Source organism: Bufo bufo, chromosome 4 (genome assembly GCF_905171765.1).
Source record: "Bufo bufo chromosome 4, aBufBuf1.1, whole genome shotgun sequence".
Classification (NCBI taxonomy): domain Eukaryota; kingdom Metazoa; phylum Chordata; class Amphibia; order Anura; family Bufonidae; genus Bufo; species Bufo bufo.
Window position 1 is genome coordinate 402756189 of NC_053392.1, and position 27446 is coordinate 402783634.

Genomic DNA, 27446 nt, shown 5'->3' on the forward strand with positions numbered 1-27446 from the left:
AGTTTCACCCCTGAAGGATTTGAACCCCGAAATAACAGTGCACTGTTAAAAACCAGAGGATATCGAGGATTCAAACAAGACGCTCTATATTAACCTGCCTGCAACCAGCTGAAAGTCATCACTGGGGAATACTAAGCCGCTGACACAGCAAAGACCGGGACGCCGGCCTAAAGTCGGAAGCGACAATCACCCAGAAAAAAACAGCTGAATAAAAAGGCCAGGTAAGCCCACAAGTGTGGGTTATCGTTACAAACTTACATTTATAACGAAACAACAATATAGCGTTCATATGTGAATATTGCAATCGGGACTTTGTGTGGAATAACTTCTTTGAGGATCCTCTTGAATAGAATTCTTGAGAAAAATACAAATATAAATGCATGCAGAAAATTCTTATGAAAAACTCCTATAACAACCTTGGAATGCATGGATTGCAGAAACTGTAGATATACAGAGATAGGAATATAGTGCCTGCATAGGAAATCACTGTATGCGCTTTTCTGCATGTAGAGTCTCTCAGTGCGTTTTTCTTGCATATGAATATATCCGGAGTTTGATGCAACCTCCTGGAATTCAAACAGTCCTTCTGAATATTTTGTGACTTGTATACATATGGACTGTAGTGACCTAGAGTGCGTTTTATTTGCAAGACAACACCCTCTTGTTAGGATCTGCAGTTAAGCATCTATTGTGTGTCATTGCAGACCCATCCACTATTGAGAACATCCAGGATACTTTGTCTGCAATAAGTTGATTCGAATATTACAAAACTACTACCATTGTTTAATTTATTTTATGTATTTTATTGTATTTTATCATATTTTATCAAACGTAGTTATAATAAATTGTTTCAACTCCGTGGGGCTCCGCATGTTTTGAGTGTTATACAATTTGAAGGGTGAATTCATCAGATTGTGCACCTCTTATGGTTGTGGGACTAGTGAGCTATTTCCAATATATTTACTAAGTTTTATTCCCTAGAGAATGTAGACCTTAAATTCCTATCTTTAAAGGTCACATTCTTACTGGCCATAACATCGGCCAAAAGGATTGGAGAGTTACAGGACCTTGCGGCCGCTGAGCCTTATACCCTCTTTCTCCATAACTCTGTCCTGTTGAGATTTTTACCGACCTTTGCTCCCAAGGTTCCCTCATTCGGTAACCGAAATCAGACCATCTCCCTGCCAGTCCTATGTCCTACTCCATCATCTCCTGAAGAGGAAGCCCTTCACTCCTTGGACATTTCCAGGAATCTCAAAATCTACCTGAATAGGACTGCGGACTTTAGGAAATCAGAACACCTGCTGCTCTCCTTCTCCGGTAAAAACAAAGGGCTAAAAGCCTCCAAACCCTCTCTAAGTAGATGGGTAAAGGAGGCAGTCCGGGAAGCCTTTTTATCCCAAGGCTTGGCTCCTCCATCCTTTGTCACCGCCCACTCCACGAGGGCAATATCGACTTCCTTTGTGGAAAAGAATCTAGTTCCGCTGGAACAGATTTGTGCTGCGGCTTCCTGGAGCTCCCACAGCACTTTCGTTAGACATTATCGCCTAGACTCTAGGCGCTCTGAGGGGGTAGCATTCGGATGCACCATTCTGTCTGCTGCCCTCTCGTAAAAAAAAAAAAGAAGAAAGGGGGACGGTATTGTGTACCTGTGAGGAGACCCTCCCAATTTGTGTGTGTTGCTTGCTAGGTCCCCACTTGTGCTGCTGGTTAGGACGTTAGAGAAGCGTTAATTTTTAAATTTGTTTTCCCTTAGTCCTAACAGCAGCACACAAATTTCACACCCTTGTTTAGTTTCTACTTGATATAAAGCACTGGATTATGGGCAGTCTGCCCTTTATAGGGGTGGGTTTCTACTAATTATTTAATTAGTGCTTGGTAGGAAATTTATTGTCATCAAAAATTCCACCTGTCCTACTAGTTTCACAGGGGAGAACTCCCCACTTGTGCTGCTGTTAGGACTAAGGGAAAACAAATTTACGTAAAAAATTAACGCTTGTATTATATTTTTCTCTTTCTAAAAATTGTTTTCCTAAAGTAACAGAATGCAACAGAATGAGAAAGAACATTATAATTATCCTCCAGGGGTCACAATTGGGTTATAAATTCATTACAAAGAGAATTAGAAGACATTTGATTTGGACAAGTTACTCATATTATTTAGTTATTGAAATTCTGATAGAGGAGGAACATGTTCAGATACTGACTATTGTGCATTATGTGTGTTACTTTCCTTTGTAAACATTTATTCACTAGCGCAAATATTCCTCTGCCTGTACCTAGCATTCCTTTCCCTATTCTTCTTACTGTTTCAATGCATAATTAAGAAGGTCAAAACTAATGAAGCAATGCAGAGTAAAGTTCAAGTAATCCCCAGGCACCACTTATTCTATTAGATCTCAGGCATGAATGTCAGACTGGCAGGAGTCAGAGCACAGAGACAGTGAACTGGCAGCTTCACTGCACTCTAACGACCTGTTGAGGCTTACCTGCAGTGTCAAGCCATTTCTAACTGCCTTAAAAAAGAAAATCAAAGAACTGGTCAGCTAGAACCATTTATATATCATAACAATGACCTCGTTGACTTATTGGTTGTTAGAAATCTATTAGTGTTGTGGTTAGAAATGTTTTTTAGCCATGTTAATATCAGTTTAGCCTCATGAAGTTGTTTATAATGTGAGAATTGTGGGTAAATAAATAATTCAAAATCCTGAAACCTCTTCAGCATTAAGATTTTTCCAGAGGACTCTCCCCCCCTGCTTGCTTTAGATGCACCTCAATTATTAAGAGGTGCATGCCTCTTAAAGAGGACCTTTCTCAAAAAAAATACAAAGCAATCGGAAAGCATTATGTTATAGAGCAGGAGAGGAGGAGCAGATTTATATATTTTGTGAGAAAAGATTCAGTAAAATGTGCAATTTTTACATTTATATCTGCATTAGAGATGAGCGAATCGAAGTTGACGAAGTGGAATTTGATCCGAATTTCAGGAAAAATATACGAATCCGAAATTCCTCAAGAATCAAATTTTTTCCTAAAATGGCTGCTGCATGTGTTAGGACTAGGGTTGAGTGAACTTTAGGATTTAGGATTTTTGGATCCCGGACCCGAACCCGAACATTTCTGTAGAAATTCAGGTTTGATGTTCGGCGATTTCTTAGCGCATTTTGAAAGGCTGCAGAGCAGCCAATCAACAAGCGTTTAACTCTGTGCCCTTAGAAGCCATCACAGCCATGCCTACTAATGGCATGGCTGTAATTGGCCAGTGCAGCATGTGACCCATCCTCTATATAAGCTGGAGTCACGTAGCGCTGCACGTCACTCTGCTGTTACTAGTGTAGGGAGAGGATGCGGCTGGTGATTTCAGGGAGAGAATAGGAGAGAATCTGTGATCAGAACTCGAATCTAACTCAGCGATCTACTTAGATTTAGTTGTGTGGGTGCAGTGCACAATCTTTTTATCCTGCCCTGAGCCCAGTGACAGAGAATTATTTTTTTTATCTGTCTGTTAGTTAGGTGGGCAGTGGCGGCCATTTTATGCAAGCTCAGTGCACCAGCACTGCATCTGTGCTATTGTGACAGTCAAATCCAAGCTTGAAATACTGCAACTGTGATTGTTAAAAACAAGTTTGAAATACTTCAATAATTTTCTGGCTTTGAAAAAACACCCATTTTTGGCAATAACCTTCATCTTGGGCCTCTGCCGGATTAGTCAGTGTGCAATTTAAGCTAGAAATACAGCTATTTTTTGGGTTTTTTAAAAAAACACCCTTTTTGGGCAAACTACACAATTTTACAGCGCTTGCTGCATCTGCACGTGTGAAATTCAAGCGTTATATACAGCTGTCATATTCTGTTAGTAAAAAAAAACCTTTTTGGGCAAAATACTTAATATTGCAGCCCTTGCTGCATATGTCATTGTGAGATACACCCTTTACATACTGTGGTTCTATTCTGCTATTAATAAAAAACCCATTTTGGGCAAAAATCTTTAATTGCGGCGTAGACTTCATCTGTACGTGTGAGATACACCCTTTAGATACTGTGATTCTATTCTGTGTAGGGATTTGCTCTGGTAGGCAGGGTAAGCGGACGCAGTGCAGAGGCAAGAACACGGTAATAAAGCAAAAGTTCAGTGTTTATTCACACAAAAAGCAACAAAGCAAAAATAACACTGTGCAGAGTCCAGGGGTTAATTCACATTACATAAAGTCCACAGCCCAGACGTGTCACCTGGCGGACTGTTTTGTCCAGGGCAATCCACAGCTGTCCACCGCAGGCTTTAGGGCGCCTGATTTTTAGCGTGCGGCTCTCCAGCACACTACCAACTGGTTGGAACCCAAAAACCTCAGTGCTTCACAGATCCACTATGAAAATGCAGGTTAAGGCCTCATGCACACGACCGCTGTTTGGGTCCGCATCCGAGCCGCCGTTTTGGCAGCTCGGATGCGGACCCATTCACTTCAATGGGGCCGCAAAAGATGCGGACAGCACTCCGTGTGCTGTCCGCATCCGTGGCTCCGTTCCACGGCCCCGCTAAAAAAATATAACATGTCCTATTCTTGTCCGCGCTTGCGGAAGGCAACACGGGCGGCTTCCGTTTTTTGCGGATCCGCGGTTTGCGGACTGCAAAAAACGGCACGGTTGTGTGCATGAAGCCAAATACACACACAGCTGTGACTGCTGGTTGGGTTTTTATTCCCAGCCCAAAACCTGGCCTGGATGTGGGAAACAGCCACCCACCCTGCTCTTTGGCTGCTCCCAAGTCCCAATAAGAACCGGCCCGGATCGGCTTTACAGCCACACTAAGTGAAACAGTGTCAGCGAGCACTAGATGCCGCTGACACACAAAATTACCGGTTCTTATCTCACCGAGGCCAGGAACCTCGGTGACACGTACCTTCTGTCAATGATGGACCCTTGCGCCTTCTTACATACCACCCCTCTTTGTTCAACCCTGAGGGGGTGAACACACGCCAGACAGTGTACTCGGGACAGGGAATCCGCGTTTCCCTGTAACCGGCCTGCCCTGTGATCTACTGTAAACTTAAAGTTTTGTAGAGACAAGAACCACCTGGTGACCCGAGCATTCTTCTCTTTGGCCTGGCTCATCCACTTGAGAGGGGAGTGGTCGGTCACCAGACAGAACTTTCTCCCCAACAGATAATAGCGGAGAGACTCGAGTGCCCACTTGATAGCCAGGCACTCTCTCTCCATTATACTGTACCGGGTCTACTGTAGAACAATAATGTGGAACAATTCATCCCTATCCTTTCCCTGAACTTCTATAGAGCAAATTTAAAGTTTTAAAGTATTTTTTACCACTGTCCCTAGCGCCTGCTGACCTCTCTCCCTGCACTTACACTGGAAAATAGAGGAATCCAAGATGGCTGATGGCGGATGTGACAAAACCAACCTCGCCACTGGGTTTTGGAGAGGCCTGGCTGCTGGCCTCTTGCCCCAGGATTATGGGCCATATACTAACTTTTAAACCCCTGAACCTATTCAAGTGAATTTTGGATAGGTTTGTCCCCAAGTTATACTGTTTAGATTGATGTAAGTTATATGTATGGCCAATGTAAACTCACAAAGTTGTAACAATTTATAATAAGTGTAACTTGTCAGCTTGGGAGGAAATGCTGGGTGTGTATCTATTGTGCCATTGTCCCATTGTGTGTTTAAATGGTGATGTCTGTCCTGTTGTCTGCACATGTGTATTGGTGACTTCTCTTTGTCTTGAGAGATAATTGGATTGCTCCTCAGGTTGTCTCCGGGACAGAGAGGAGGGAACCATGATGCATTGTGGGGATATGTTGTATCTGTCCTATGTCACAGTCTTCATTCTGGTCCTCTGGGGGCGTGAACGATTGGTTGCTGTAGTTACATTGTATGTGTTGTAAATTACTGATTGGTTGTTTTATACCTCCCTGTGGGCGGTCCTGTATTTGAAAAGACTGTAATAAAAACCAGGCTGGGTGTGCCAGCACCTCAGACCACTGCTTGACCCTCAACACGGAGCCTTGTCTCGTTATTGGGGGGGTATCCGCTGTATGCTGTTAAGGACTGATTGCCAGGAGGGTAAGCTGATTCCTGTTCGTCTGCTAGCAGCTATTTGTGAGGTTCCAGTTTGGAGTGCTATTTTGTATCCAGTTCGGGAGTTTGGTGTCCTGCAGTAGCTGGGCCTGTCTCTCAGAAAGGGGCACATCGCCTAAACGGATTTTAACCCCTTGTCTGCTGAAACAAACCGTTACATTGGTGGCAAGCAGCGGGATCGTTCCTACAGCCAGAAGGACAGCTACAGGGGACATCATTTCTTTGGATTCTACAATTTAAAGGCAACGCATGTCCCAGTACAGCGACCCTAAAAGCAACAGGATGGAACCAGCAGTGTTATACGAGGAGGAGGACCTGGATGGCCGGGATGCATTAAGGAAAGGCATCTGGTACCAGGCCCTGGATAATGTACAATACCAGCGGGGGGAGAGTCTCCCCAGTGAAGAGCAGCGGTTGCAGAAGCAAGTGGCCCTGCGGATGCCCTTCCTGGGAGAGCAGCCCCTGGAGGAATGGGTGAAGGATCTAGAGCACCGGGTATGGCAGGAGCTATGGCTGGAGGATGCCTACCAGGCGCTTTGGTGGTATATGGCACAGTATATACCCTGGACAGCCGAACATGACAAGCCAGAGGGAGAGGCGTTTGATGGTCCTGGCTTGTTATGGGAGTCCTTTGCAGAGCCTGACTTCGGGAGCCCTGCACAGTCCAGACTTCAGGAAATTTTCTATGAGAGGGAGGCTCGGCATGAGTGGGATGACCCCCATGAGGTAGAGCAAGACCTGGATCACCTAGCAACCCTGGAGTGGGAACTGGAGCAGGACTACCGAGATCTCTTCCACTCCATTGAGAAGGCTCAGCAGGACGGTAAGGTGACAGACCCAGATCCAGACCCATTCAGCTGGGCAGATATTGTAGAGTGTTACTGGGAAGGACCCCAGGTGGCCGGTAGAGATGGGACCGAGGTCTCTCCACCGGTCCTGCAGGGAATTGGGAACCCAGTCTCCATTCCCCAGCGGCAGTGTGAAATGCAGGGAGAGGAGAGCAGCATCCTCCCTCCCAGCGGCAAGCTGAGTTACAGGGGGCAGAGGTAGTTGTTCCTGCCCCCCAGCAGCAGAGTGATTTTTTGGGAATTGGGAGCCCAGTCTCCATTCCCCAGCGGCAGGCTGAGTTACAGGGGGCAGAGGTAGTTGTTCCTGCCCCCCAGCAGCAGAGTGATTTTTTGGGAATTGGGAGCCCAGTCTCCATTCCCCAGCGGCAGAGTGTCCAGCAGGGAATAGAGAGCCCAGTCTCCTTTCCCCAGCAGCAGGACACTGTATTGGGAGCGGAGACGGTCGGTCGCCCTCCCCAGCGGCTGGAAGTATGTATGGGAGAGGAGCTCGTTACCCCCTCTCCCCAGCGGCAGCTTAACGCACCAGGGGGAGACAGTAACCCCCACAACAGTGCAGATGGGACCGTGGTCTCTGCACCTACAGCACAGGGGGTAGAGACAGTCGGTCTCCCCCTCCAACAACCAGACTCTAAGCCAGGGAGCAATACAGAGACCGGGAGTACCAGCTTCCAACATAACCTTGGTGGACTCACTGGACAGAGACAGGCTACCAAATGCAACAGGTCCAGTATTGGGTTGTGGGTGGGCTGCCAGACTAACTCAGGTACCGACCGGCGTGAGGTCAGGTATCTGGTTAGTCTTCCCTGGGGGGGGGGAGATGTGTGACAAAACCAACCTCGCCACTGGGTTTTGGAGAGGCCTGGCTGCTGGCCTCTTGCCCCAGGATTATGGGCCATATACTAACTTTTAAACCCCTGAACCTATTCAAGTGAATTTTGGATAGGTTTGTCCCCAAGTTATACTGTTTAAATTGATGTAAATTATATGTATGGCCAATGTAAACTCACAAAGTTGTAACAATTTATAATAAGTGTAACTTGTCAGCTTGGGAGGAAATGCTGGGTGTGTTTCTATTTTTGCCATTGTCCCATTGTGTGTTTAAATGGTGATGTCTGTACTGTTGTCTGCACATGTGTATTGGTGACTTCTCTTTGTCTTGAGAGATAATTGGATTGCTCCTCAGGTTGTCTCCGGGACAGAGAGGAGGGAACCATGATGCATTGTGGGGATATGTTGTATCTGTCCTTTGTCACAGTCTTCATTCTGGTCCTCTGGGGGCGTGAACGATTGGTTGCTGTAGTTACATTGTATGTGTTGTAAATTACTGATTGGTTGTTTTATACCTCCCTGTGGGCGGTCCTGTATTTGAAAAGACTGTAATAAAAACCAGGCTGGGTGTGCCAGCACCTCAGACCACTGCTTGACCCTCAACACGGAGCCTTGTCTCGTTATTGGGGGGTATCCGCTGTATGCTGTTAAGGACTGATTGCCAGGAGGGTAAGCTGATTCCTGTTCGTCTGCTAGCAGCTATTCGTGAGGTTCCAGTTTGGAGTGCTATTTTGTATCCAGTTCGGGAGTTTGGTGTCCTGCAGTAGCTGGGCCTGTCTCTCAGAAAGGGGCACATCGCCTAAACAGATTTTAACCCCTTGTCTGCTGAAACAAACCGTTACAGCGGACACCTGGATGTTCTGGTTCGACGGGTTCTGTCGAACTTCACAAAAAAGTTTGCGTTCAAGACCTGAACTTGACCCCGAACCAGAACCCCATTGAAGTCAAAGGGGACACGAACTTTTGAGCACTAAAATGGCAGTAAAAATGTAATAAAAAGGGCTGCAAATGGCATCAAAATGTGGTTAAGAGCATGGCAAGTGCTCTGCAAACAAATGTGGATAGGGAAATGACTTTAAATAACATAAAATACGTAAAAATAAAAAATTCAAATCTTGATCTCGGAGAACGGGGTCCATATGGAGTAGGAGGTTGAGGAGGCGGTGGAAGTGGCGGTGTAGGTGGAAGCGGCGGTGGAGGAGGAGGTAGCCTACACTGATTTTTGGTTTTAAGCGTATTTTTATTTTTTTAAATTAGGGTACACCCCAAAACATTGGGAAATATAACCTGTGATAACCCCTTCCAGTGCTGCTGTTTACTAGGTAGAGCAGTGGTATATCACACCCAAAAATAGGTGAATTTCATCCGAAAATGTAACAGACAAGTGGTAGGCAATTAAGAGTGCCGTGTTTGTGTGAGGGGAGGCGGGGCTTTAATTATTTAAACCTGGCTCTCCTGCCCCCACTTGTCGGTTCGAATGCTTTCGAATCGGCTCGTAGGTTGGCTATCCGTTCCAGAGAAGTCGCGTGTCTCATTGTTAGTTCGTGTGGTCGGCTGCGTCGGGCTCATCGCTGCGGAGAATAGGTTGGCCGGGTGGCTGCACACCCGTCTCGTTATTTATGTCATATCATGCTGCCGGGCGTACCCGCCGGTCCCCAGCCGCATCTGTGACTGCCCGCACTTCCGACCCGCTCCAGGCACCCCGCTCCCACATGCAGCGTCCCCCAGGCTAAACTGTACAACAACCTCCTCGGTCACCCCTCACCTGTGGCTCCGTTGCGGCGAGTCACACTCCCGCTCTCATACCATCGTGCGCAGCGCATCGGTCACGCCGGCCATCGGCTCCACAGTGCGGCTCACTGCCCTTCGGCGCTCTAGTCTAGCAGATCCTGGTCTGAGAGAGGGCGACACCTACAGGCCATGCTGGTACTGCAGTCCAGGTACTGGGCTCCTTGCTCAGCACCAGTGGCTAGGCACTAAGGCAGGCTTCAGTGAAAAAAAAATAAAATAAAATTTAAGTATTAAATAAAAGAGGGTTCAAGGAAGGGGGATGGCCACTATGCCTTGCGCACGCAGCCTAGCCGCCCATAGCCCATACGGTACGTCGGGAGTCAGTGGGTCGGTTTCGGGCGCAGCCGCGACAAGCCGGTGGTTAGCTAGGGAGCAGTTGCGTGGGTGAAGGGTCACTCAGCCGGGGTTCGCTCACTCACATGTCTGTCCTTGTTTTCTCAGGTCCACAGGTGGTTGGCTACTTTGCGATACTGTGGGGTTTGTGGCTGTTATGGCCGCCAGGTGAGTCAGGTGTGGTGCGCATGCGTGGGCCACCCCCCTTTTTACTCCTGCGTGGGCTTGGGGGACTGGGTATGGTGGCCTATCAATGCTCAGGCCACTGGCGCATGTCTTGCAGGGTGGCGCCTACAGTCGTGGCCTTTGGTGGGAAGTTGGAAAAAAAATATACATATAGATATAAATTTTGTTTTGCCAGGTCTGTCACGACTACAGACTCGTTATAAAGCCCTGCCACGACTGCAGGCATTTAGTCTGTCACGACTACAGACTCGTTATAAAGCCCTGCCACGACTGCAGGCATCAGTCTGTCACGACTACAGACTCGTTATAAAGCCCTGCCACGACTGCGGGCATCAGTCTGTCACGACTACAGACCCGCTCTAAAGCCCTGCCACGACTGCAGGCATCAGTCTGTCACGACTACAGACCCGTTATAAAGCCCTGCCACGACTGCAAGCATCAGTCTGTCACGACTACAGACTCGTTATAAAGTCCTGCCACGACTGCAGGCATCAGTCTGTCACGACTACAGACCCGTTATAAAGCCCTGCCACGACTGCAGGCATCAGTCTGTCACGACTACAGACCCGCTCTAAAGCCCTGCCACGACTGCAGGCACAAATCTGTTACGACTACAGACTCATTATATAGGCCTGCCGCGACTGCAGGCATTAGTCTCATGTGAACAGACTCGTGAGGTAATACTACCACGTCTACAGGCGATGGTCCGTTACCGCTACTCTCGATGTAGGGTCCCCTCACGACTACAGGGGCTAGTCGGTCACATCCACAGACTCGGTCGCACTCCCGTTGACTACAGGCACTGGGTGGGCATCTACGGGTAGTTGCGTCACGACTACGCACGCGGGTCAGCCACGGCCTGGGAGGTCAACCTTCACGGTCACAAGTAGGTCCGGTCAGGCTTCAGTCTCCCAGCGGGTTCCAGTCACGATAACCAGCCCCTAGGTGAGGGGGGGCACTCCCGCACCGGCGCACAATGCCAGGGAGCTGTTCGGCTCCTCACACGGCACACGATTCAAACCAGCGGGGGCCGGGGCCCACTGTAAAGGAAGGGCTCCCTCTGATCCGGTGCACATTGCCAGGGAGTGGCGCTGCTCCCCACGCGGTACGAGTGTCCAGCCGGCGGTGGGTCGGCCCTAGCTGAGGAGGGGGGCTCCCCCACACTGGTGCATTCTGCCAGGGAGCAGCGTGAGCTCCCCACGCGGCTGGGGGGTAAAGGCTCCTCATCTTCAATAAAGTCTGGCACGGGCCGCCGTGCCGTTAGGTAGGCAGGGATCAGGGGAAGGAGTACTAAGCTCGGTCAGGGGGAGCAGATCATAGGCGGTGGCTGGCTTCCTGTTGCCGGCCGTACATAAGGTTCCAAGGGGGTTATTTAGGCACAGGATGTTAGTTAGTCCGTGCAGGTGATCTGCGTTATACCATGCTCTTCATGCTCGTACTCAGAGCTGTGCCCATACGGGAGCTGCTTAAGTGGTTTATAGTTTAAAAAATAAAAACTTTGGAGTCTCTCACGCATGGCTTCTCCGTTTTAGGTTACACACATGACTCCTCCATTTGAGTCTCTCACGCATGGATTCTCCGTTTTAGGTTTACACATATGACTCCGCCATTAGAGTCTCTCACGCATGGCTTCCCCGTTTTAGGTTACACATATGACTCCGCCATTAGAGTCTCTCACGCATGGCTTCTCCGTGTGAGTTTTACACATACAACTCTGCCATTAGAGTTTCTCACGCATGGCTTCTCCGTTTTAGGTTTACACATATGACTCCGCCATTAGAATCTCTCACGCATGGCTTCTCCGTTTTAGGTTTACACATATGACTCAGCCATTAGAATCTCTCACGCATGGCTTCTCCGTTTTAGGTTACACATATGACTCCGCCATTAGAGTCTCTCACGCATGGCTTCTACGTTTTAGGTTACACATATGACTCCGCCATTAGAGGCCCTCACGCATGGCTTCTCCGTGTTAGTTTTACACATACGACTCTGCCATTAGAGTCTCTCACGCATGGCTTCTCCGTTTTAGGTTTGCACATATGACTCCGCCATTAGAATCTCTCACGCATGGCTTCTCCGTTTTAGGTTACACATATGACTCCGCCATTGGAGTCTCTCACTCATGACTTCTCCGTTTTAGGTTACACATATGACTCCGCCATTAGTCTCTCACGCATGGCTCCGCCATTAGTCTCTCGCGCATGGCTTCTCCGCTTTAGGTTTACACACATGACTCCGCCATTAGAGTCTCTCACGCATGAAAAAAAAAAAAAAAGAAAGATTCCTCACCAGGCCCAGCTGCGCTGGGACTAGTCTCTCATCTCACCATAGCTAAGAGACTGATGGCCAATTCCTTGGCCAGTAATATTCTGAGGGCTTACAAGACAGCTTGGCGCCTGTTTCAGAGATATGAGAACACCTACCTGGCCGCTGGCCGGGGGCCTATCACTCACCTATTGGGCTTCGTCAGGGTTTTGCCACTCTCAATTAAACCTGTCCTATAGCACTGTTAACTATACATGGCAGGTATTCAGCACCATTGGTACATGCTACATCTGGACCTACCGTCACTCTTCTCCGCCCACCCGATCAAAGCGGCGTTGAAGGGTTTGCGCAAGATGTCTGTTGTGAAACGACATGTGCGTCAGCCATTTACCGGTAGCTTGTTCAGGCCGTGACAGACAAACTGCAGGGTAAATTGTTCGGGCCGCAGGTTAGCGCTCTGGTAGAAACAGCCTTGTACCTGGCCTTCCATGGATTCCTCAGGTCAGACGAGCTCATGGGCACCAATACGCTGGCTGGGTGCTTGCGGAAAGATCAGCTCATCCGGCGCGAGTCCATCTATGTCCTCACCTTGGCCTCGTCCCTAACGTCACGGCGGGGGGAATCGGTGGCGGTCAGACACTTTCCCACGGACAGCAGATGGTGTCCGGTGCAGGCCTTGGAGGCTTGACTGCGTAGTATTTAGTCCAAGCGGCATGTTCTCCCGTACTCGAACTAGGCAATGCCCGGCTAACCACCGCGGCCTTTTTTACGTACATTCGGGTTTAGTTGACAGGTCAGGGGTCGGTCCTCTCTGGATCACAGGACATTCCTTCCGCATGGGCGCGGCAGCTGCGGCGTCCATGCATAAGGTGCCAGTACATGTCATCAAACGGTTGGGTCGTCGCAGTTCCGCGTGTTCCATGCGTTATATCCCGGATCCTTATATGAAATATCACTGGCTTTCGAGTTTTGGTTTTGTAGTTTCTGTTATCAAGTTTTTTCAAACTCCTATGCATGGTTCTTTTGGCCCCTTTAGGCTACCCTTCGATAAGCAGTTCCTGCATAACTCTGCTGCTTCTAGGTAGGGGGGGGGGTGTATAGGCTTAGGTAGGGGACCCTCTCATCATGAGCCGATCCGAGCACAAGTGGTAGGCAATTAAGAGTGCCGTGTTTGTGTGAGGGGAGGCGGGGCTTTAATTATTTAAACTTGGCTCTCCTGCCCCCACTTGTTGGTTCGAATGCTTTCGACCCACCCAGAAGCCCTCCCTTCTTCTCAGGACTCATCATTGGAGTGGCCCCCTTTAGGCTACCCTTCGATAAGCAGTTCCGGCATAACTCTGCTGCTTCTAGGTGGGGGAGGGGGGAGCATAGGCTTAGGTAGGGGACCCTCTCATCATGAGCCGATCCGAGCACAAATTAGTGATTTTTTTTTTAACCTGTCTACTAGGTATATCACACCCAAAAATTGCTGAATTTCACCCTAAAATGTAACAGACAAACTAGTGATTTTTTTTTACCTGTCTACTAGATATAGCAGTGGTATATCACACCCAAAAATTTGTGAATTTCACCTGAAAATGTAACAGACAAATTAGTGAATTTTTTTAACCTGTCTACTAGGTGTAGCAGTGGTATATCACACCCAAAGATTACTGAATTTCACCAAAAAATGTAACAGACAAATTAGTGATTTTTTTTTTTACCTGTCTACTAGGTATAGAAGTTGTATATCACACCCAAAATTACTGAATTTCACCCTAAAATGTAACTAATAAATTAGTGAATTTTTTTAACCTGTCTACTAGGTAGAGCAGTGGTATATCACACCCAAAAATTGCTGAATTTCACCTGAAAATTTAACAGACAAATTATTGAAATGACATAAAATAAAAATAAAAAACGTACAAATACAATAAAAAAAGAGGTGGAGGTCCATATGGAGTAGGAGTTTGAGGCGGCGGTGGACGTAGCGGTGTAGGTGGAAGCAGCGATGGAGGAGGATGAGGTAGCCAACACTGGTTTTTTATTAGGGTACACTCCAAAAGAGTGTGAAATATCCAAAATACAAGAATGAGCAATTACGCTGTAGTATAACAATGACTGGTTAAGGCCGGTATACATGTCTATTCTGCAAAAGGTACGGACAAGTCCTGTGGGATCCGTGCCTGGTTCATTTTAATGAACATGAGCTAGTCCACATTGGCTGTGGACAGGCGGCTGCGCTTGTCTGTGATAACGCCCCCCTGCCGTGCTAAACATACGTTCAGATAATACACTGGCTGCAGGGCAGGCTAGCACCTCCAAAGCGTAAAGGGAAAGCTCAGGCCATGTGCCCAATTTGGAGACCCAGAAGTTGAAGGGGGCAGACCCGTCATTCAGTACATGTAGGCGTGTTCACACATACTGCTCCACCGTGTTGCTGAAATGCTGCCTCCTGCTAAGACGTTCCATATCAGCTGGTGGTGCTGGTTGTTGTGACGTGCTGACAAAGCTTTTCCACATTTCGGCCATGCTAACCCTGCCTTCTGAGGTGCTGGTGGTGCCCCAGCTGCGTTGGCGACCTCTTCCTCCTCCTCTGCCTTCACCTTGTGCTTCCACTGTGCCCCCGCTGTAAGGTGGGAATGCCACCAGCAGCGCGTCTACCAGCGTGCGCTTGTACTCGCGCATCTTACGATCACGCTCTAGTGACGGAATTAACAATGCTACTTTGTCCTTGTAACGGGGATCCAGCAGCGTGGCCACCCAGTAATTAGCACAAGTTAGAATGTGGGCAACTCGGCGATCGTTACGGAGACACTGCAGCATGTAATAGCTCATGTGTGCCAGGCTGCCCAGAGGCAACGGAAAGCTGTCCTCTCTGGGAGGAGTATCGTCTGTGTCCTCTGTATCACCCCAGCCACGCACCAGTGATAGCCATGAGCTGGTTTGTGTGCCACCCTGCTGTGAACATGGTTCCTCCTCCTCCATCTCCTCATCCTCCACCTCCTCATCCTCCAGAACTGTGCCCCAGCTGGAAAATAGTGTTTTTTCAAGGAGGCATAGAAATGGGATAGTAACACTGAGAACGGCGTTATCGGCACTGGCCATGTTGGTGGAGTACTCAAAACAGCGCAACAAGGAACACAGGTCTCGCTTGGAGGCCCAGTCATTGGTGGTGAAGTGGCGCTGTTCCACAGAGCGACTCAACCATGTGTGCTGCAACTGAAACTCCACTATCGCCTGCTGCTGCTTGCACAGTCTGGCCAGCATGTGCAAGGTGGAGTTCCACCTTGTGGGCACGTCGCATATGAGGCGGTGAGCGGGAAGGCCGAAGTTACGCTGCATCGCTGACAGGCGAGCAGCAGCAGGGTGAGAACGTCGAAAGCGCGCACAGAAGGCCCGCACTTTCTGCAGCAGCTCTGACATATCGGGGTAATTTTTAAGGAATCTCTGCACCACCAAATTCAGCACATGCGCCAGGCAAAGGATGCGCGTCAAACCGGCTAGTCCCAGGGCTGCTACGAGATTTCGCCCATAATTGCACACCACCAGGCCGGGCTTGAGGCTCACTGGCAGCAACCACTCATCAGTCTGTTATTCCATGCCCATCCACAGCTCCTGTGCGGTGTGGGGTTTGTCCCCCAAATACATAAGTTTTAAAACTGCCTGCTGTCGTTTACCCCTGGCTGAAGTTGGTGGTGAAGGTGTTACGCTGACTGGATGAAGAGGCGGTAGAGGATGAGGAAGCAGAGTAGGAGGAGGAAGCAACAGGAGGCAAACTGAAGTGCCCTGCAATCCTCTGTGGTGGAAGGACATGCGCCACACTGCTATCCGCCTCAGGCCCAGCCGCCACTGCATTTACCCCGTGTGCTGTTAGGGAGATATAACGTCCCTGACTGTGCTTACTGGTCCACATATCCGTAGTTAAGTGGACCTTGCCACAGATTGCGCTGTGCAGTGCACCCCTGATTGCGAATCGCAGGTGGGTAGGGGGGTACTTTCTCTTCCGCTCCAGTGTTTGGGAGATGGAGAGCTGAACGCTTCCATGGGACATTGTGGAGATGCTTGGTGACCCAGGTGGTGGTGTTGCTGGCAGATCCTCTGTTTGCAGGGTGGCAGGTGCCACTGTCACTCCAGAGGTGGATCAAGAGGCCGAAACTGCAGCAGAAGAGGAAGCAGGAAGAGCCAGAGACCTTTCTTGCTTCTTGAGGTGTCTACTCCACTGCAGTTTGTGCTTTGCACTTAGATGCCTGGACATGCAGGTTGTGCTCAGGTTGAGAACGTTTATGCCTCGCTTCAGGCTCTGATTGCTCAGCGTGCAAACCACTTGTGTCTTGTCGTCAGCGCATTGTCTGAAGAACTGCCACACCAGGGAACTCCTTGGAGCTGGCTTTGGTGTGCTCGGTCCCTTGTTGTGTTGGGGACGGCTGCTCCGCTTTTGCACACTGCTCCCTCTTCTGCTGTGTTGGTGGCTCTGTGTAGACCAACCTATAAGACAAAACTCATATTGGGTATGAAAATACACTGAGGTCTAGTATAATATACTGAACCAACCAACAAAAAGAGACCAATAACCCCATAAAGAATAGGAGAGCACACATATAAAATATATTTAGCTTATTAAAGACATAAATCAATAACAATAAATATGACACAAAGGCACAAGGTAAAGGGGGTGGTGAGATGCCCCATGTATGGGACTAAGAACAACCACCCTCACATATACCCGACTAACTGGGAAAAGGGGTCACAGATAGGGATGAGTGAACCCGAACTGTATAGTTCGGGTTCGTACCGAATTTTGGGGTGTCCGTGACACGGACCCGAACGCGAACATTTTCGTAAAAGTCCGGGTTTGGGTTCGGTGTTCGGAGCTTTCTTGGCGCTTATTGAAAGGCTGCAGAGCAGCCAATCAACAAGCATCATACTACTTGCCCCAAGAGGCCATCACAGCCATGCCTACTATTGGCATGGCTGTGATTGGCCAGTGCAGCATGTGACCCAGCCTCTATATAAGCTTGGGTCACGTAGCGCTGCACGTCACTCTGCTGATACAAGCGTAGGGAGAGGTTGCAGCTGCGACGTTAGGGCGAGATTAGGCAGATTTACTCCTCCAAAAGACTTCATTCAGTGATCGATCTACAGCTGTGGATCATTGAAGTGCTGATATTCAATTGCTCACTGTTTTTAGGCTGCCCAGAGCGTTTTTATATCACTTTTTTCTGGGGTGATCGGTGGCCATTTTGTGGCTTGTGGTGCGCCAGCACAAGCTACCACCAAGTACATTTAACCATCAATAGTGTGGTTATTTTTTGCTATATCCTACATCAGGGTCAAGCTTTCATCAAGTGCATTTAACCATCAATAGTGTGGTTATTTTTTGCTATATCCTACATCAGGGTCAAGCTTTCATCAAGTGCATTTAACCATCAATAGTGTGGTTATTTTTTGGACATATAGTACATCAGGGGCAAGTTGAGCCTGTCACCCAGCGCCTAAAAAATAGGCCTCACATTTATATTCAGTTAAATCTGTCATGTTAGGTGTCTGTAAAAAAAGGCCTGAATTTTAATTCAATACATTGGCCCGAATAATATTTTTCTTATTGTGGTGAACGGTAACAATGAGGAAAACATCTAGTAAGGGACGCGGACGTGGACATGGTCGTGGTGGTGTTACTGGACCCTCTGGTGCTGGGAGAGGACGTGGCCGTTCTGCCACAGCCACACGTCCTAGTGTACCAACTACCTCAGGTCCCAGTAGCCGCCAGAATTTACAGGGATATTTGGTGGGGCCCAATGTAGTTCTAAGGATGGTAAGGCCTGAGCAGGTACAGGCATTAGTCAATTGGGTGGCCGACAGTGCATCCAGCACGTTCACATTATCTTCCACCGAGTCTTCTGCAGAAAGCGCACAGATGGCGCATGAAAACCAAGCCCATCAGTCTGTCACATCACCCCCATGCATATCAGGGAAACTGTCTGAGCCTCAAGTTATGCAGCAGTCTCTTATGCTGTTTGAAGACTCTGCTGGCAGGGTTTCCCAAGGGCATCCACCTAGCCCTTCCCCAGGGGTGGAAGAGATAGAATGCACTAACGCACAACCACTTATGTTTCCTGATGATGAGGACATGGGAATACCACCTCAGCACGTCTCTGATGATAACGAAACACAGGTGCCAACTGCTGCGTCTTTCTGCAGTGTGCAGACTGAACAGGAGGTCAGGGATCAAGACTGGGTGGAAGACGATTCAGGGGACGATGAGGTCCTAGACCCCACATGGAATGAAGGTCGTGCCACTGACTTTCACAGTTCGTAGGAAGAGGCAGTGGTGAGACCGAGCCAACAGCGTAGCAAAAGACAAAGAGTGAGCAGTGGGCAAAAGCAGAACACCCGCCGCCAAGAGACTCCACCTGCTACTGACCGCCGCCATCTGGGACCGAGCACCCCAAAGGCAGCTTCAAGGAGTTCCCTGGCATGGCACTTCTTCAAACAATGTGCTGACGACAAGACCCGAGTGGTTTGCACGCTGTGCCATCAGAGCCTGAAGAGAGTCATTAACGTTCTGAACCTTAGCACAACCTGCATGACCAGGCACCTGCATGCAAAGCATAAACTGCAGTGGAGTAAACACCTTAAAAACAAGGAAGTCACTCAGGCTCCCCCTGCTACCTCTTCTGCTGCTGCCGCCTCGGCCTCTTCTGCTGCTGCCGACGCCTCGGCCTCTTCCTCCGCCTCTGGAGGGACGTTGGCACTTGCCGCCCAGCAAACATGGGATGTACCACCAACACCACCACCTGCGTCACCAAGCATCTCAACCATGTCACACGGCAGCGTTCAGCTCTCCATCTCACAAACATTTGAGAGAAAGCGTAAATTCCCACCTAGCCACCCTCGATCCCTGGCCCTGAATGCCAGCATTTCTAAACTACTGGCCTATGAAATGCTGTCATTTAGGCTGGTGGACACAGACAGCTAAAAACAGCTCATGTCGCTTGCTGTCCCACAATATGCTGTTCCCAGCCGGCACTACTTCTCCAAGAGAGCCGTGCCTTCCCTGCACAACCAAGTATCTGATAAAATCAAGTGTGCACTGCGCAACGCCATCTGTGGCAAGGTCCACCTAACCACAGATACGTGGACCAGTAAGCACGGCCAGGGACGCTATATCTCCCTAACTGCACACTGGGTAAATGTAGTGGCGGCTGGGCCCCAGGCGAAGAGCTGTTTGGCGCACGTCCTTCCGCCGCCAAGGATCGCAGGGCAACATTCTTTGCCTCCTGTCTCCTCCTCCTTCTACTCAGCTTCCTCCTCCTCTTCTTCCACCTGCTCATCCAGTCAGCCACACACCTTCACCACCAACTTCAGCACAGCCCGGGGTAAACGTCAGCAGGCCGTTCTGAAACTCATATGTTTGGGGGACAGGCCCCACACCGCACAGGAGTTGTGGGGGGGTATAGAACAACAGACCGACGAGTGGTTGCTGCCGGTGAGCCTCAAGAATGGCCCGGTGGTGTGCGATAATGGGCGAAATCTCGTTGCAGCTCTGGGACTAGCCGGTTTGACGCACATCCCTTGCCTGGCGCATGTGCTGAATTTGGTTGTGCAGAAGTTCATTCACAACTACCCCGACATGTCAGAGCTGCTGCATAAAGTGCGGGCCGTCTGTTCGCGCTTCAGGCGTTCACACCCTGCCGCTGCTCGCCTGTCTGCGCTACAGCGTAACTTCGGCCTTCCCGCTCACCGCCTCATATGCGAAGTGCCCACCAGGTGGAACTCCACCTTGCACATGCTGGACAGACTGTGCGAGCAGCAGCAGGCCATAGTGGAGTTTCAGCTGCAGCACGCACGGGTCAGTCGTACTGCGGATCAGCCCCACTTCACCACCAATGACTGGGCATCCATGCGAGACCTGTGTGCCCTGTTGCGCTGTTTCGAGTACTCCACCAACATGGCCAGTGGCGATGACGCCGTTATGAGCGTTACAATACCACTTCTATATCTCCTTGAGAAAACACTTAGGGCGATGATGGAAGAGGAGGTGGCCGAGGAGGAAGAGGGGTCATTTTTAGCACTTTCAGGCCAGTCTCTTCGAAGTGACTCAGAGGGAGGTTTTTTGCAACAGCAGAGGCCAGGTACAAATGTGGCCAGACAGGGCCCACTACTGGAGGACGAGGAGGACGAGGATGAGGAGAAGGTGGAGGAGGATGAGGATTAAGCAGGTTCACAGCGGGCTGGCACCCAACGCAGCTCGGGCCCATCACTGGTGCGTGGCTGGGGGGAAACACAGGACGATGACGATACGCCTCCCACAGAGGACAGCTTGTCCTTATCTCTGGGCAGCCTGGCACACATGAGAGACTACATGCTGCAGTGCCTGCGCAACGACAGCAGAGTTGCCCACATTTTAACGTGTGTGGACTACTGGGTTGGCACCCTGCTGGATCCATGGTACAAAGACAATGTGCCCACCTTACTTCCTACACTGGAGCGTGATAGGAAGATGCGCGAGTACAAGCGCACGTTGGTAGACGCGCTACTGAGAGCATTTCCAAATGTCACAGGGGAACCAGTGGAAGCCCAAGGCGAAGGCAGAGGAGGAGCAAGAGGTCGCCAACGCAGCTGTGTCACGGACCAGCTCCTCTGAGGGCAGGGTTAGCATGGCAGAGATGTGGAAAAGTTTTGTCACCACGCCACAGCTAACTGCACCACCACCTGATACGGAACGTGTTAGCAGGAGGCAACATTTCACTAACATGGTGGAACAGTACCTGTGCACACCCCTCCACGTACTGACTGATGGTTCGGCCCCATTCAACTTCTGGGTCTCCAAATTGTCCACGTGGCCAGAGCTAGCCTTTTATGCCTTGGAAGTGCTGGCCTGCCCGGCGGCCAGCGTTTTGTCTGAACGTGTATTCAGCACGGCAGGGGGCGTCATTATAGACAAACGCAGCCGCCTGTCTACAGCCAATGTGGACAAGCTGACGTTCATAAAAATGAACCAGGCATGGATCCCACAGGACCTGTCCATCCCTTGTGCAGATTAGACATTAACTACCTCGCCTTAACAATATATTATTGTACTCCAGGGCACTTCCTCATTCAATCCTATTTTTATTTTCATTTTACCATTATATTGCGGGGCAACCCAAAGTTGAATGAACCTCTCCTCTGTCTGGGTGCCGGGGCCTAAATATGTGACAGTGGCCTGTTCCAGTGGTGGGTGACGTGAAGCCTGATTCTCTGCTATGACATGAAGACTGATTCTCTGCTGACATGAAGCCAGATTCTCTGTTACGGGACCTCTCTCCTCTGTCTGGGTGCCGGGGCCTAAATATGTGACAGTGGCCTGTTCCAGTGGTGGGTGACGTGAAGCCTGATTCTCTTCTATGACATGAAGACTGATTCTCTGCTGACATGAAGCCAGATTCTCTGTTACGGGACCTCTCTCCTCTGCCTGGGTGCCTGGGCCTAAATATGTGACAGTGGCCTGTTCCAGTGGTGGGTGACGTGAAGCCTGATTCTCTGCTATGACATGAAGACTGATTCTCTGCTGACATGAAGACTGATTCTCTGTTACGGGACCTCTCTCCTCTGCCTGGGTGCCTGGGCCTAAATATGTGACAGTGGCCTGTTCCAGTGGTTGGTGACGTGAAGCCTGATTCTCTGCTATGACATGAAGACTGATTCTCTGCTGACATGAAGCCAGATTCTCTGTTACGGGACCTCTCTCCTCTGCCTGGGTGCCTGGGCCTAAATATGTGACAGTGGCCTGTTCCAGTGGTGGGTGACGTGAAGCCTGATTCTCTGCTATGACATGAAGACTGATTCTCTGCTGACATGAAGCCAGATTCTCTGTTACGGGACCTTTCTCCTCTGCCTGGGCCTAAATATGTGACAGTGGCCTGTTCCAGTGGTGGGTGACATGAAGCCTGATTCTCTGCTATGACATGAAGACTGATTCTCTGCTGACATGAAGCCAGATTCTCTGTTATGGGACCTCTCTCCTCTGCCTGGGCCTAAATATGTGACAGTGGCCTGTTCCATTGGTGGGTGACGTGAAGCCTGATTCTCTGCTATGACATGAAGACTGATTCTCTGCTTACATGAAGCCAGATTCTCTGTTACGGGACCTCTCTCCTCTGCCTGGGTGCCTGCGCCTAAATATGTGACAGTGGCCTGTTCCAGTGGTGGGTTACGTGAAGCCTGATTCTCTGCTATGACATGAAGACTGATTCTCTGCTGACATGAAGCCAGATTCTCTGCTATGGCATGAAGAGACTGATTCTCTGCTGATGTGAAGCCAGATTCTCTGCTATGGGACCTCTGTCCAATTGATATTGGTTAATTTTTATTTTTATTTTTTTTATTTTAATTCATTTCCTTATCCACATTTGTTTGCAGGCGATTTACCTACATGTTGCTGCCTTTTGCAGCCCTCTAGCTCTTTCCTGGGCTGTTTTACAGCCTTTTTAGTGCCGAAAAGTTCGGGTCCCCCTTGACTTCAATGGGGTTCGGGTTCGGATCCCGAACCCGAACATTTCCGGGAAGTTCGGCCGAACTTCTCGAACCCGAACATCCAGGTGTTCGCTCAACTCTAGTCACAGACACTGGGTATAGAGCCGCATACTATTGGGAGAGCTGTAAGTTCGCCCAAAGTAACCTATGAACATGTGTGTGCTGCATACAAAAAATAGAAAAATCAATGTGGTCACCCATAGCAAACTTGTCCACCTATAATGACATAGATGACCATGAGATAAATGCAGATGGCCAAATGGTATCACAGTCGGGGCGAAACAAGGATGCAATGTGTAAGCAATAAATAACACTAAGTCTACTTTCACACTTGCGTTCAGAGCGGATATATCTGGGGTCTGCCCAGACGGATCCGCTCATATAATGCATTATATTGTAGAAAAAATTCTAAGTGTGAAAATAGCTTCAGACGGATCCGTCCAGACTTTACATTGAAAGTCAATGGGGGACGGATCCGTTTGAAAATTGAGCCATATAGTGTCAAATTCAAACGGATCCTTCCCCATTTACTTACATTGTAAGTCTGGACGGATCCGTTTGCCTCCGCACGGCCAGTCGGACACCCGAACGCTGCAAGCAGCGTTCAGGTGTCCGCTTACTGAGCGGAGGCTGAACGCTGCCAGACTGATGCATTCTGCGTGGATGCCGCATCCATTCAGAATGCATTGGTAGCTGGACGGATGCGTTCAGGGCCGCTTGTGAGACTCTTCAAACGGAGCTCACAAGCGGAACCCCGACGCTAGTGTGAAAGTAGCCTAAAATAACAAACTAGCCATGCATGAAGCAAAAACACAAATTACCCATGGTATACCGGAACACAAGGTCTGTGACCAGAGCTGCACCTCGACGCGTGTTTCCTCCGAACTACACAGGTCACTCGCATGATCTCTATTCCATGTGGGGTCGAGGACCTCATAGTCCTCCACATCGTCTTCCACCCAGTCTTCACCTCCGCCCTCCTTGTCGGTCTGCACACTGCAGAAAGGCACAGCAGTTGGCACCTGTGTTTCGTCATTATCCGAGACGTGCTGCGGTGGTCCTCCCATGTACTAATCTTGAAACATAAGTGGTTGGGCATCGGTGCATTCAATCTCTTCCACTTCTGGGGCAGGGCTATGTGGATGGCCTTGGGAAACCCTGCTAGCAGAGTCATCAAAAAGCAGAAGAGTCTGCTGCATGACTTGGGGCTCAGACTGCTTGGCTGATTTACAAGGGGGTGAGGTGAAAGACTGATGGACATGGGCTGCAGGTGCCAACTCTGATCTTTCAGCAGGAGACTGGGTGGGAGACAATGTGAATGAACTGGAGGCACTATCAGCCACCCAATCTACTATCGCCTGTACTTGTTCTGGCCTCACCATTCGTAGAGCCGCTTTCGGCCCTACCAAATAACACTGAAGGTTCTATGGCCTACTCGCCCCTGAGGAAGGTGTTTCACTTGTGCGTGTAGCTGGCACAGATCGACCACGTCCTCTCCCTGCAACAGGAGCTCACTAGCAGCACCACAACCGTGGCCACGTCCCTTATTCGACGCTCTCCTCGTCTCCGCAAATTTAGGATCTTGCCCAAAATCAGTTTCTAACGCGTGTATTTCAGGCTACTTTCACACTAGCGTTCTGCTGTCCGCTCGTGAGCTCCGTTTGAAGGGGCTCACGAGCGGAGCAGAACGCTTCCGTCCAGCCCTGATGCAGTCTGAATGGATGCGGATCCGCTCAGACTGCATCAGTCTGGCGGCGTTCAGCCTCCGCTCCGCTCGCCTCCGCACGGCCAGGCGGACAGCTGAACGCTGCTTGCAGCGTTCGGGTGTCCGCCTGGCCGTGCGGAGGCGAGCGGATCCGTCCACACTTACAATGTAAGTCAATGGGGACGGATCCGCTTGAAGATGACACAATGTGGCTCAATCTTCAAGCGGATCCGTTCCCCATTGACTTTCAATGTAAAGTCTGAACGGATGCGCTCAGGCTACTTTCACACTTAGAAAATTTTCTAAGTTTTAATGCAGACGGATCCGTTCTGAACGGATGCGAACGTCTGCATTATCGGAGCGGATCCGTCTGATGAAACATCAGACGGATCCGCTCCGAACGCTAGTGTGAAAGTAGCCTCACACTGACAGATGCAGCAAAGTCTGCAAATTTAGTTTTTGGCGCAAAATGTGTGTTTTTTTAATAACAGAAGATAACAGCAGTATCTAATGTGTGTATTTCACACTGACAGATGCAGCATGGGCCCCAGATGTAGGGTATTGCCAAAAATGGGTGCTTTTTTAAACCCAGAAAATTATTGCAGTATTTTAAGCTTGTATATAACAATGACAGATGCTGCAAAAGCCGCAAATTTAGTATTTGGCCCAAAATAGGTGTTTTGTTTAATAGCAGAATATAACAGTAGTATCTAACGCTTGTATTTCACACTGACAGATGCCGCAAAGGCTGCAAATTTAGTATTTTGCCCAAAAAGGGTGTTTCTTAAAACCCAGAAAATTATTGCAGTATTTCAAGCTTCAATTTCACACTGACAAATGCTGCATAGACCCCAGATGGAGGGTATTGCCAAAAATGGGTGCTTTTTTAAACCCAGAGAATTATTGCAGTCTTCCAATCTTGTATTTAACAATGACAGATGCAGCAAACGCCACAAAATTAGGATTTTGTCAAAAATTGGTGTTTTTTTAATAACAGAATATGACAGCAGTATCTAACGCTTGTATTTCACACTGACAGATGCAGCAAGGGCTGTAAATTTTGGAAATTTGCCCAAAAAGGGTGTTTTTTAAAACCCAGAAAACTATTGTAATATTTCAAGCTTAAATTTCACATTGATAAATGCTGCATAGGCCCCAGATGTAGGGTATTGCCAAAAATGGGTGTTTTTTTAACCCAGACAATTATTGCAGTATTTTAGGATCGGATTTCACACTGACAAATGCTGCATAGGCCCCAGATGGAGGGTATTGCCAAAAATGGGTGCTTTTTTAAACCCAGAAAATTATTGCAGTATTTCAAGCTTCTATTTGACTGTCACAAATGCACATACGCTGTGCTGGTGCACTAAACTTTCATAAAATGGCCGCCGCCGCCCACCTAACTAACAGACGGATAAAAGTTATTTTTCTGTGTCACTGGGCTCAGGGCAGGGTGAAAAGATTGTGCATTGCACCACAAGTTTACAAGCACTTCTGATTAAAGATTCTTTCCTATTCTCTCCCTCACAGCAGCAGCATCCTATTCCTACACTAATCAGAGCAGAGTGACGTGCAGTGCTACGTGACTCCAACTTATACAGAGGCTGGGTCACATGCTGCACTGGCCAATCACAGCCATGACATTAGTGATGGCTTCCAAAAATCCTAAAGTTCGGTACGAACCCAAACTTTACAGTTCGGGTTCGCTCAACCCTAATGGTAATTACTGTAGAGTAAGAGTGATTTAGTTGTTTAGTTACCAAATGGTCTTAGAGGTATCTTTACATTGTAATTTTGTAGTTTAACCCCATGGGCTATTTTTCCCCTTAAGGACCAGGCCATTTTTTGCAAATCTGACATGTGTCACTTTATGTGGTGATAAAATGCTTTTACTTATCCAGGCCATTCTAAGATTGTTTTCTCATCACATATTGTACTTCATGACAGTGGTAAAATTGAGTAAAAAAAAATATATATATATTTAAATAAAAAATTCCAAATTTACCAAAGATTTTGAATAATTAGCAAATTTCAAAATGTCAGTTTCTCTACTTTTATAATAGATAGTAATACCTCCAAAATAGTTATTACTTTACATTCCCCATATGTCTACTTCATGTTTGGATCATTTTGTGAATGCCATTTTATTTTTTGGGGACGTTACAAGGCTTAGAAGTTTAGTGTCACGGCTGAGGATGGGGAAAACCCTCAGCCGTGCAATGACGGAAGATGGTGGTGGCTGCTTGGCCAGGAGCACAGAATTAGGGAGCAGGTCACCTCCTATCGCATCCCTAATCTGACCCTGACTCCTAGCTGCATGAGCCGACCTTGAAGGTAGGAGGGATCATGCTCCGGAACCTCGCATCCCTAGTATCCCTCCGCAGATCCCTAAAGCTAGGAGCAGGGTAAGACAACCTGTTCCTCCTAGACACAGAGGAACAGGAGTCTCACAGGCCAGGCTACAAAAAAGGGGAACATATACAACTCATGGCAGTGGCAGGTAATTGCCATAAGCACAACACCCACCTGCCACAGACACAAAGCCTGGAACCCATGCGCAAGTGCTGCTGTCCTAACACAGAAATGGACACAGCACACAACACACATCACACAGGAACCCAGGACCATAAGCTGCAATAAGAAACATACAACAGACACATCTTCATCACATCAAACAAGATTTATGACCACAAGGGTGGCTCTCAGTGGCAGATGGTATAAACCAGGGGGGTGCCTCCAGCTTACACACAAGGCTGGAGTACCCCTCAGACTTCAGGACTCAACTGAGGCTTTATAGCCCATGTAGCCACACCCACACTCAGACACACCCAGTGTTCACACAGAAAGAAGGGAATTAACCCTTCTCACACCAGAGAAGGGAAGACCACAACTAAAAG